Below are 13681 nucleotides of genomic sequence, written 5' to 3'. Positions count from 1 at the left end.
TGTGACACATATGTGCTGTGTACCCTCGCCATGTTTGTGTAGGGCACAGTGTGACAACCATGAGCACCATTTACTAATGGGATGTATCATGACTGGCTCAACTTAGTACCTGTTTTCCTACATCCTAAGCCCAGTAATCAACCCACGAGATGTTTCATCTCTGTTAGAAATGATCATGCAACACCAACATCAGACTTTCTTAAATAGGACTTTCCAGTTATATACTCAAAGCTAAATGCCTCTCAGATGATAGCTCTGGGGAAGGTGAGATAGAAAACTGGACACTTGAAAAAAGAATGTGTTCTAGGGGTAGGGCTCCTTACTATAACCTCACTACTTATAATGAAAGGCAACTTCCAGATACTCTCAAACTATGCTTGAGAAATTATTAGTAATTACTAAGCTCGAGGAAAAAAGTGACTTCAGGAAGAGCAGACAATATGACAGCTTCCCTTAAATCTTAAATTATCTATGTCATAATTTTTAAATCCAGGAACAAATGAGGGGCCCGCCCAGTTGCACAGCACTAAGTGTCTGTCCAGCAAGGGGATCAGTATGATACAGTTGCAGTCATATCCAAATGCCCCACAACCTAGCCAAGATAGCGCAAGAGTCCACACCAGCTATACTCATCTAATACCTATTTTGGAATCTTATGATTTTCTTTTCCTCCTAACTCTTTCTTTGAGTAGTTAGAGGGATCACTATTATTTTAATTTTTTAAAAATAAAAATAATGAATCAAAACAATAAAATGTCAGAATTATTACACATGACAAGATTTAAGGTTCAAAATCCACCTTATTGTCAGTAGCTCTATTACTACTGCTTTATACTAGTATATATTCAACTGTGATAGGTTTGTATGTATGTTATTATGTATACACAATATGAAGCACATAACTTTGAAACCTAACATTTATCCCTTTTTGTTCTTTTACCCTGAAGAGTATATTCCAGTTAATCAGGCAAGTAAGAGACCACATGTATAACCATACGAATGGGAGCAATTATGTAAGTTTTCATAGAAAAAATATACATAGCTTTTGTGTGTGTGTAATAGGGTGTTTTCTTCCTCATCATCGATATGATTATCCCCATCTTCATCATCCACTGTGAGCTAACAAACACCACAGAGGAGGCAAAGGTGGTGCCAAGAAGGAAGTCTCAGGAGACAGGAGGATGTACTTGAAAAAAAGCACTGTATTAGGAATCAGGAGATGGAGTCTTTGATAAATTACTTAACCTCTTGATCCTCTACTTCTTCAGCTATAAAATAGAAGTAATAGTAATTGCTTTGTCAACCTTAACTGGTCGTGAAGAATATTCAGTGAAATCGTTACTTGAGAACTCTGAAGTTCTATATAGCTATAAAAAATTTTTATTCACATAACAATCTACTGAGGAGGTAATGGGGCATTAGAATCAGACAGACATGGATTTAAATCCTGAGTCCCCTAACCAGAACTGTATGACCTTGGCTGGGTTATTTTTCTGAACTTCTGTTCTTCATCTTAAAATGTGGCTAATCATCCTTATTAGAGTAGACATAATGATAAAAGACCATCACGTTGCTAGATGCAGCACTTGAATACCTTGTTCATGTAAGTTTGATTTAAAATGTGATCATTTTAAATAAACAGACATTTGTGGAATATTTCAACTCAAGAGTTTGACAAATTGAAGCCTGCCATTTATTTACTAAAGTAGGTGGCAAAACTTTGATGCACTATATAAAATACCTAATGCAAACTAAATTAACTCCCTGAAGATGAAGCCATAATCTTTCTCCTGACTGGTGGTGAGACCCAGGAGAACCCAAGAAATATCAAGCAATTAGCAGTACCTTGGTCACTTGGTGCTTACAAATAGAATAATTGTTTTCCATCAGATCTCAGTAACTAAAAAGAGCAATAGCTGTATGGAATATTAAAAGAGCATATGTCAACTGAAACAATGAGTCACCCGTGATGAGTGACAAATGTTTAAAAATGGCAGAGGGTATCATAAGAGCCAACAATTTAAATCAAGTTTTAAAAATAGATAAAAGACTAGAAAGAGAGGCATATACAGTTTTTTTTCCAAGACCGCTGGATTCGGTGGGCAAAAAGTCTCAAGCCTACTTGACTCGTTTACAAAATTTGCAAAAGGGCAAAATTACCCTGGTGTCTTTTTCTGTGTCATTTTTCTGTCTCTGATGGGACTTGAAGAAAGGCATTTGCTAATGGAAATTCAGCAGGGACTCAAAGGTAAGACCATTTCTCATGAGATAGCAATAAAGAATAACACAATCATGAAGAAATGTATTAAGGGCAAAACCCAAAGTGTAACAAGAAAACAACCATAAAGGTTTTCCATGGATAAACAAGAGTCACCTGGGTGAGCAGACCCTCCTGAACCGGAAGGTTTATAGGTCAAAGAGTAAGAGAAGGAGAAAGATGAGGCACACGCATGTAGTCACAGGGACCTCCCGCCCCTGGTCAGGAGAGTGACAGCTGACACCAGCTCTGAGACACTGTGCTGAAATCTAGGACTTTATTCCCTGCTGCCTGATGAAAACCTCTCTAGTATCCACCATCAGATTCTGTCTGATCCCAGCTTCCTTGCTAAGACCCATGTAGTTACCTGTGTCTGGTGCTCCGGATTTGTGTCATTCTGGACTCTTCTATTCTCTTTGGGGGATGATTGCAACATGTTTTTTTTTTTAAAAAAAATCCTCATTGCTTTCTACTTTTCTGGTTAGGAAAACATGTGAATAGAAGAGAAATAAGAATGGGTGGAGAGTGGTGAAGGGCTTTAGACCTGCTTGTAATCACAGGTGCCTTGAGGACTGATTTATGTTTGGCCAACTTAGAAAATGTTTTTACCAAAGCAATCCAGTCCTAATTCATCGAGCTATACAGTCTTTCACTCTCAATCTGATGTAAACTATTAACATGATGTAAGCTTCGAAGTGCACACACTGCCCAAGGCAAGGATTTAAAGCGAGAGTCAAGTTCGTCATCTTTTGCAAAGTATACTTTCTCACCCCGTCACTTCTCCAGTTACCAAATCATTTCCAACCTGTCTGGACCTTCTAGGTCTCAGGCATAAATCAGGAGGAGTGTGGTTGGAAATGGCTTCCTTTTCTTCAAAGCAACATGTACCCAACTCAATGGAGCATTAGAAATCCATAATGATGCATGTGGTTTCCATTATGCCAAGGGAAAGCCTGTCCGAATGCTCCAAACTGTCTCTCCCATGTACGACATCACAGCCCAAGTTGATTAAAAAAATTATGGAGAAGTCCCTGGGTTACAATCAAGAAGGGATCTAGGATCTCAGACCTAGTTTCTCATTCTCACAGAAGAGGCCGATGTATGGTGGTTTGGCATGATCTCTGAAGAAGAGACTCTGTTATGAGATTTCTGGACTTTAAATACCACTATCCTTTTGGGATTTTAGAACTCCTCTGAGGTTGTTCCCAGCCTGAGCCAGAATGATCACGAGAGGCCTGGGAACAAACATAAAACACGCAGCCTTGAGACAACAGCAATATGTTCACAGCTTTTTTTTTCTTCTTCTATTTTTCTTTTTTTCTCTCCCTCTATCTTCTTTCCTTCCTCCATTCCTCCCTTCCCCCCTCCTTCCCTTACATCCTCCTTTCCTTCTTCAATACCTTTATTATTGGCAATTTGGCTTTTATTTTTAGTTTTATGGTATGAATCTCAGCATGCTGGGCTGGTGGAAAAGGTTAATAAATGTACATATTTGTCAGATGCCTTCTTCTAGCTCCCTTGTTTTTTTCTAAGCTGATTATTTATTTATTTATTTATTTATTTTTACTCTGCTACTATATCTATCCATGAGGAGTAGCATTGAAGTTCAGAGACAAATGGGTTAATTACCATGATAAATGGATCTTCATGTGCCATTGAGAGTTATCTAGCATACAGGGAGGCCAACGACTTACGAGAAAACACTCATCAAAGCCCCTCACAGTGAGTATACCAAAAGATAGATGCATAAGCCCCATCCTCCAGAAATTATAGGCTAGTGGAGAAAACAAAACAGAAGAAAGTCAATGTTTACTATACATTGAATGTTCATTAATTCAGTTAATAAGCATTAACTGAGCATCTACTCTGTGCTAGGAACTCTTTTAGGTGCCAAAGATAAAGCAGGGAAAAAAAGAGACAAAGCTCTGATTTACTTTGTAGAGTAAGGGACTAAGTGTTCTGTATACATGACTTTATTTGATGCTACCAAGAACTCTGTAAGCTAGGTATTATGATTTCCAGATTATACATGAAAAAATGAAACTTCAGAGACGTTAAATTACTACAGTTTGTTAGGGACAGAGCCTCAATCTCCAACCAAGTCTATCTGATTCCAAAGCTTCTCTATTTTCTATTACCTTCCATGGCCTTCAGAGACTAATGAAATCATGAGAGATCTCACTGGGCAAGGTAGCCTAGGCTAAGTACCAACTGAGAGGAATCCAGATGAGAGGGATCTGGCAAAGGCTGGAGCAGCCCATAAGTCTCATGGAGGCACCCAATCTGAAGGACAGAAAGACAGAGCTTAGACAAGGAAGAAAGGGAAACAGCACACGAAGGCTCAGAGGCACATGGGTGCATGGCCAATTAGGGACAGAGTCAAAGTGGCTTAAATGAAAAGCAAGATTCTTATAGGACAGAACTGGGAGCCAGAGCCGGAGAGAGGGCTGGGACACACTGTGGCATGCTGGAGTTGGTACTGCGTCTTAGGACAGTGGAGAATGTGGAGGTTGGACTTAGACACAATAAGAGTATACTTCTTCCCGCTCTGTGATTGCTGAAAATTGTTTTACCTTTACAAAGTTATTCCCTTGTCAGTAAGAGAGGGGATAAGCATGAACATGTTTTTAGGTGACTTCAAGAGTGACCCACTAATAGAAACATTGATAAATTGCTGGATAAAAAGGCTAGCATATGATTACATTTCCACCCTGGATGTATTTTTAAATAAATCCACTCAGATTCTTCTTTGGGCTGGCTTGGTGTGCATACAACTGGATACATGAGTATTTAGCTAATAAAACTGGTTGAAGAATGTGAAAAATTTATCTACTACATGAAGTCATTGTTTCATATTGGTCTGAAGCTCCCAGTGGACTCTGAACACCAGATTTTTGTTCCCTCTGCTTTCCACATTGCTCTTTCCCATGAGGAGATTCTTTTGATATCAGCATGGGGTATATGGAATTCTTTGGGGGTGAAAGGTGTTCTTTCTATTATAGTAGCTTTTTATTTAACCAGTTCATTTCCATGTAAAAGCTGCTATTAATGCAATAAAATTAGAAGGGGTGTACCGGGTTTGTTTTTTAATTTTCCTCTGGTGGGGCAGTGTTGCTGAGCATGTTTGCTGAGCAGCTGCAACTGCCAAGGTCACACTAACACTGAAGAAAGAAGGTCCTGACATCAACATACCCAAAGGTCTGAATAATTCTGGGCTGCCTCCAATTCTGAAATCCATTTCTCTGGGCTGTTCATTTCTTCTTTCTTTATCCCACCCTGGTTTCTGGCTTTTTCCCTTTTCCTAATGAACCCAGTATTACATGAATGTTTTAATTTTGCTTGCTATAATGCAAACAGTTCCTATGGTATAACCTTTAGGTCAATTCTATCAAGTATTATTTGCTTGGTCTGTTCAGGGGGAAAAAAAAAATCACTTTCTTCTGCCTAGACCTTGTGTAATTGCATGAATTCTCTGATTTAGTTGGCTCTGCAAATCTATTCCAAGGTGCAGGGATGGAAGGGAACTCATTATACATTCCCTGCTGAAATGGTGACCTGAAAATAATGATGGGGAAATCAAGCTTGATCGCTGTGCTTTCTCTTTGGTCTAATTTCTGCTGAACTTTGGACTGTAACTTGTTTTTTGGCTGGAGAGCCCCAGGACATACTGGAGTCTGACCAAGGGGGTGAGGAGACCTGGATTTTCACACCATGAAGCTGGTAACAGTTTTGACTTCAATGCCTTGAAAAGTAGGTGATTTCAATTGCCCTGTTTCCTTTCAGGGGAAAATGCTTTCTTTGCACCTAAACAATCTTCCGGTGCTTTTGACTGACAAGCATATTGTTATGATTATGACTGGACTTCTTGACTCCTGCAGGGATAGCATTTAAAACTGCCTGAGACTGGCACAAATCAAAATATTCATCAACTTAAACTATGTCAGCTAAAATGGAAAAGCCAAAATTGTAGTGTTTTATATCATGTCAGAAGTCCATGAACACAGTGCAAAACTGCTTAACTCTTTCCCTGCCTAAAGAAAATTGCAGCCCATAATAGAAGTTATCTGGATATATTTTCAAAATTATACCTACCATATAAAAATGCCCTATTATTCTCCCTTTATAGTATCCATTGATTTGGGGGGCTTATTGATTTAATTAACTTTCCTTCATTCCCATTCATTGATTCATTTGATCCTTCAGTGGATACATTTGAGTGCCTATGATGTGTAGGGCACCACGTTTGCCTTTGTTGGGAAGAGAAATTAAATTCTTACCTATAGGTTGCTGGTGGTCCATTAGAAGAGAGAGACATATCCCTAAATAGCTATAAAATAAGCAGTACGGTAAGTGCTACATGATAGGTACAGCTGCCACCTTAGGTTAATGAGGGTGAAATCACCTCCATGCAGGAAACAGACTAGAGATTAAGGAACTGCTGCTCAGCCTCCACTTTTTCAAGAATTTTCCTCACCTCCATTGGTGGTGCATGGGTCCACAGCCCTTTTTAAAATGGGATTCTGCCCTTCCCTACAGGTACTCCCTCAGGTACAGTTGCTGGATCATTGACCACACTGACCTGACCAGTGGCCCTTCCACTGGAATTCAGGTAGCAGAGTGAGAGATTTCTGCCTCACCAGAGCAGCGGGAGTTGAAATTTAGACCCTATCTACAGAGGGGCCAGTAAGTGTAGAGTGAAAAAAACCAACATGCAAAGAAGAGCAGAAATCAGAGAAAGCATGGTTCTGGTGGGAATTCATTGCTTCGGTGCCTTTGTAAAAGACGTTGAGTACATTTCTGTCTGTGCCTCCAGCCCTCCCTACCCCCTCTCCCAACACCTGCATTTCATTTTCAGAGAGACAGTGGGCAAGAATGAGTTGATTTCTATTACTCACATCCCAAAGAACCCTATCCAATGCAGAAGGCTTTGTGAGAAAGGAGAAGGATGGGTTTGTCTCCACTTAACAGAGAATAAGAAAGAGAATAGAAATCCTAGTGTTGCAGGATCATATTTTGATGTATTAACAAATGTGTTTTTCCCTGTGATTTCCTGTTACCCTTGACCCTCCCCCATCCGGGCAGCTAGACCATGAGTCATTCCTTGCCTCAAGGGAGGGTTGTCTCAGCAGAACCAGAGAACAAAAGAGACAAATTCTTGGCTTTTGAGTTTAAAAGGCTGAGCTTCAGGCTTCAGACAAAAAAGATTTGGAAGAATATTTGATCAATGTGAGCCAATTTTTTCCTGCCCACGTAAAATAAAAATTCCCCTGGCTGGAAGACAAGAGGCTCTTCTAAGGCAGAGCAAGAGGGTTGGATGCTGGTGAGTCCCTGAAAGCAGTTCTTGCATTCTCCTCTTGCCCCCCTTCCACAGGCTGACCCCTAGAATGAATGTGGGGTTTTCAGGTTCTAAGAACAAGGGGACCTGTGCCTTCTTTCCAGGTTAGAATCCAAAAGATGGCAAACGTCAGAGAGATCCCCTCTACCCAGCACTGTCCCAGAGAAGCTGTAGGGCACATCTCGAGCAAAATGGGATGGGTTTTTCTGAGTTTTCCATGGTCCCAGAGTGGTAAAGGAGGTGAGCCTAATATCTTCTGTGGCCCCTGGAGATACGTAGAAGGGGCCGAGAGAAAGCCAGCCCTGGAGGTCTCCCACAGTCCAGTCTAAGGGATGTTGAAGATGTAATCTATAAGGGTTGAGTATGAGGGACCAGTGGTACCATACAGACCTTAGAGGATGACAATCTGGACAAATAACAGTGAGGAATCAGATCCTGAGGGGCACCTGGGTGGTTCTTAAGCACCTGACTCTTGGTTTCAGCTCAGGTCCTGGTCTCCGGGTCATGATATCGAGCCCACAGTTGGGCTCCACACGCAGCATAGAGTCTGCTTGAGACTCCCTCTCCTTCTCCCTCTGCCCCTCCCACTCATGCTCTCTCTCAAATAAATCTTAAAAAAAAAAAAAAAAAAGTTAAAAAAAATAAAAAAGAACCAGATGCTAAGACATGTCAGGGCAATTTGGAGAAAGTAGCTCAGCCTCCCTGCAGGTAGCAATTTGAGCTTGACCCACAATTCTCTGTGCTCTGCACTAATACTTCCCCCAATGGATGTTCTGATCCGATGGTGCAGGCTTCATTTAAATATGGCATACACCTCCCTACATGGGACAGAGTTTCTGCTGATCCCCCTAAGAGTGGCTGGCCTCCTTTATGGCCAGCTTGTATTTTGTTGCCTCATACAAACACAAGAGCTCCTGATTCAATCTCCTGAGCCATATCAATTATCTATTGCTGCATAAAAAAACTACCCCCCAAATTAGTCTCCTAAAACAACAACCATTTTGTTTCTGATTCTGTGGATAGCACAGCAAAAGAACTAACTGCCCATCTGAGTCAGTCCAAATTGCTAACATAGAATGGTAAGAAAATAAAATAGTTGCTTTAAGTCTCAATTTTTCCTCAAAGTCTTGTTTTTGAGGCCTGATTTATATAGGGTGAAATCTACCCTTTTGAGATGCATAGTTCTATGTAAGCCATACCTGAGTGAGATGATATTTAGATGAGACTTTGGACTTTAGACCTCAGATGCTGGAATGGGTTAAGATTTTTGGAGCTGTGGGATGAAATTTGTTACAGCAGCATCCCACTTCTTGCTACCAACATTGGTATTAGCTTGAGCTGTCATAACAAAATGCCATAGGCTAGACGGCCTAAACACCAGAAATATATTTCTCATAGTTCCAGAGGCTGGAAAATCAAGATCGAGTTTCCATCAGATTTGGTTTCTGGTGAGAGTTCTCTTCCTGGCTTTGCAGACAGGCACCTTCTTACTGTGTCATATGAACGACAGAATGAGAGAGAGACAGACAGAGGGAGCCTGTATAAGCTCTCTGTTGCCTCTTATGGGGACACTAATCCTATGGGATCAGGGTCTCACCCTTATGACCTCATTTAACCTTACTTGTAAGTAAGCCCTATAGCCAAATACAGTCACAATGGAGGTTGAGGTTTCAACATACATATTTTGGGACACAATTCAGGCCACAGTAGAGGCACTGGGTCACATGTCCCTGACATACAAAATCAATAGAGGTTTTCATAAAAAAAATAACTGTAAATGTGGCTTTGGAATTATGAGTGAACTCCACTAAGAGTCAAAGAGAACCAACAAAGTTTTAAGAGAGTTAAAATGACAAAATCACCACCAGTTTGAACTAAAAGAGACCAAGACTTTCCAAAGTGAAAAGAGACCTCTGGACCCTCTAGTTTCTATGGACAGGAAGCAGGCTGATGAAGCTTCTCAGTTACAAACATGGGTCATTTCTTTTCTTTTTTTTTTTTTAAAGATTTTATTTATTTATTTGACAGAGAGAGACACAGCGAGAGCAAGAACACAAGCAAGGGAGAGGGAGAAGCAGGCTTCCCGCGGAGCAGGGAGCCCGATGTGGGGCTCGATCCCAAGACCCTGGGATCATGACCTGAGCCGAAGGCAGACACTTAACCGCTGAGTCGTTAACATGGGTCATTTCTTATGGAAAAGCAAAAATATCTCCAAGTACAGAGCCGAGAATTGTGGAAAATGCTGAACTGGGAAGCCATTCCCTGATATGAGAACTAGGCCCTTAATTACACTCCCCAGGAGAGGGAGACGTGACAACACACCCCAGGCTAGATTTCAGAATGCCTTCTCTCTGCAGCGAGCCCCTCTTCTTTTTAAAAGGGAATGTCCACTGAATTTATCCTGTCCTGTCTCACACTGCATGTTCAAGTGTGGGAAGAACAGGTGACTTTTCATTTTAGCTCGCAGGTCTTCAAGAGGAGCCACACCGAAGGGGCTATACCTGAGGAGGCTCGTTCACATCTGGGCTTGATCAGATGATGAGATCGTGGACTGCATGCCTGAAACCATAATGGGATGAGACTTTTGGGGGAAGAGGTAGTACATTTTCTGTGTGGGACAAATGTGAATTATTGTAGCAAGCAGGGGGCAGACTGTGGTAAATTGTTTGCCAAGATGACAACCACAATTCCTCCCATTCCTAGATGGCTGTTCCTTTGCAATGTGAGTGTCCTACTCCTCCCATCAAGATGTGAAGTCCACTTCCCCACCACTGGAATCTGGGCTGGTCTTGTGACTTCCTTTGATCAGCAGAATGCAGCAGAAGTGATATATGTGACTGTAGAACTTCGTCTACAGCTCGTCCTGCCATCTTGAAACCCTGGGACCTCCATGAATAGAAGTTCAAGTTAGCCCTCTTGAGGATAAGAGACTAACTGGAGAAAAAGGTCCAGGTGACAGGCATCACCAACTGCCAGAATGTGAGTGGGGCTCTCTTAGATCATGTAGCCCCAGGGAAGCCACCAAATTACTGCAACATAAGAGATCCCCAGCAGTATCAACGAACTGCCCAGCCTAGACCAAATTATTAACCCATAGAATCATGAGCAAAAAAGTGGTTGCTGTTTGAAGACACTCAGTTATGGGATGGTTTACTATGCAGCCATATACGTGGCTGGAATGTCAGACTTGGTTTCACTTCTTCAACTACATGTTGTGTTAGCAATAGGAAGTCAGGGAAGGACAGCTTGGGGTAATTTTCCTCAAAGAGAGATTATAATGCCATGGGCAATAAAGGCAAATAAAGACTCATTTCTCAGTTCATGCAGTGGAGTATGATTGCAGGATCTCCTCAAGCCCTCTCCAGACAGTTCACTACAACCCCATTCTCACATCTGCTCTCTGATGCTTGAAATTTTTTTAGCTGGGGGTTAAGATTTCCACTACACAAGCTAAAATACATTGCTTTAATATATTTCATTGTATTAAAAGGGGACACTTGAGAAAAGTAACCTACTTAGTTTCCCCAAGACATAACTGTTGTCTTAGTCTGTTTGGGCTGCTTTAACAGAATAGTACAGACTGGGCAACTTAAAAACAACAGATGTTTATTTCTCACAGTCTGGAGGCTGGGAAGTCCAAGATCAAGGTGCCGGCAGATTTGATATCTGGTGAGACCCTGTTTCCTGGTTCACAGACGACTGCCTTCTTGCTGTGTCCTCACACAGTGGAAGGAGCAAGGGAACATTCTGGGGTCTCTTTTATAAGGGCACTAATCCCATTCATGAGGGCTCTACCCTCCTGACCTAATCACCTCCCCAAAGTCCCACCTCCTGATACTATCACATGGCAGTTAGGTTTCAGCAAATGAATTTTGGAGGGATGCAAACATTCAGTCTATAGCACTGTCTTCAGTACTTTTCTTAAGAGTGATTTTGGGGGAGGTGAGAACACTGGTTGCCTGGGCTATCTAAGTCAAACCACTGTTTGGCCAGAATTCTGTCCAGGGTACAACCCTAGCCTGTGCCATGGGATACATGAAGAATCACAAAAAATCTTGTTCTCTGAGGTTGGTTCAGAAGATTTTTAATGATCTTCTAAAGTGATGAATAAGAATCACAGAAACATGGAGAGGAATCTCGCAGTCAAAAACTGCCTCTCCTGGCTTTTCAGGACATCTGCTAGTCTGGAAAATTTTCATCCCGCTGTGCTTGGTGGGTATTTTGTTTCTCATCCAGGTGAAAGGCCTCCCTCTACCATAGTGTGGGGTTCAGTTGGTCACTGGCTCTAGTGTTCTCCCTGTCTTCCACCAGCAGCGCAGTGGTAAGGAAAGCTCAGACTAGAAGACCAGAGATGTTTCTGGACCTGTGTGACACTGGGGCCTTGTCTATTGGTAGTTTTGGAGGGAAATGCACAGGAGGTAAATAAGACAAAATACTGGGAAAATGACTTCATGTGGTTGCTTCAGCTATTTTTCAGTTATAAAAGCCAGGTCTAAGTTCCCGCAATTAAAATTCTACCAGACTGTAGTGCCATATATATGGTTATGCACTTCCAAGTCTGTATCTTAATGGCCTGGTTTTTGTTTGGCTGAGAAAATGAGAAGATGGACAATTCTGCAGGGTTTTAATATTAGTGAAGGCTCTGGTGTAAATTCCGAGCTTCCAGGTGCTGGATACAACTAATGGCCACATGTACTGTACACATAGATGTATTTCCCAACAACTGGAAGAATAGCTCATGAAATGCTCTTTGAACTCCAATTATTCATTTCCTTCTCCTTCTCCCTCTAACAGTGTGATGCTATACATTGGAGTGTTATTATTTCACTCATCACATGAACCTTTGGCCTAGTGACTTATCCCTTGAGGCATGCTATAATCACTGAGAAATGTGTTCCCTGTCACGTCTTATTGCTTAATTATGGCTCTATTTTAGGCTCCTAGAGTCATTTGGCTTGGAAACACCTCTTTTCTATGTGATCTTGGAACACACATCCATGTTGAGTTATCCTTGAGTTCACACGAGTCTGTTCCATTTCCACCTTGTTCTGGCTTGGGCAATAATTATTGCTCCTTGATTCAGCAAGACCTTGAGTTGTTGCAGTGAGCTCTTATATTTATGCTACTCTCCACACAAGACACTATCAACCCTCTGTCAGAAAGGCATGTACTTACTTTTTCTAATACTTGGGGTTTTTTTGCACCGATAAATCCCAGTGCCCCGCCCCCTCTTTTAAATCATGCAAAACCCTCCTCTTTTTGCAATACTCTGTGGTGGTGACTATAATTTTTTTTAACTCAAGAATGTGTACATGTTGTCTACCAGAGACTTTTTGTTTTAGTTGTGCATGTGTTGCTCCTTACTGCTAAAGGCAAACTGAAAGATATGGCAGGCCCTAGATACATTCATAGATTGCAAAAAAAAAAAAAAGGGGACAGAATATTTAAAATTAGAAGTGTTCTAAAAATTTGGGACTTCTGGAGGATGCATCCATGTTGTGTTCCAACCGCCCATTTTGCCTCCCATCAAGAAGACATTATGTTCTGTATCAACCTTTGAGTATAAATCTTGGTCCTTCAGGTAGATGATAAGCTTAAGGACAAAAGGAGCAGATCATACACCTCTCACATGGCTCTGTCCATATATGTAGCTACATACAGTGGTTTGATCAATTTCATAAAGAGATAATGTTGCATTTTCAAGACAGCTGTTTGGGATTAGGAGCTTGCAAAAGTAGTTGACATTAAGGAAAAGGCAGATGGAGAATAGTGTCCTGCTTCATCCCTCCAGAGAGTAGTTCAAGTCAGGCCTGGGGTAGATCTATGTTGAGAGGGGGTATAATTACCCTGGTCCAGAGTGGCCCCAGGTCTTGTCTGGCAGACTGAGTTATATCTATCAGGGCCTTTTAAAATGCTGACTTGGCTCCTGAGAAATACAAAACCCAAAACATCATTTATAAAGGTCACTGGGAATGGCCTGGGTCAGGATAACTTGAGTCCGTTTTGTGCCAATGTTTTGGAAGAGGAAGTTGCTGAATACTTAAAGCTTCTTGAGAGTACTATGTTGCTAAATCCAAACAAAGAATGAA

The sequence above is a fragment of the Phoca vitulina genome, unplaced genomic scaffold (assembly GCF_004348235.1).
Source record: "Phoca vitulina isolate PV1807 unplaced genomic scaffold, GSC_HSeal_1.0 scaffold54, whole genome shotgun sequence".
NCBI lineage: Eukaryota > Metazoa > Chordata > Mammalia > Carnivora > Phocidae > Phoca > Phoca vitulina.
This window is presented reverse-complemented; position numbering follows the sequence as displayed.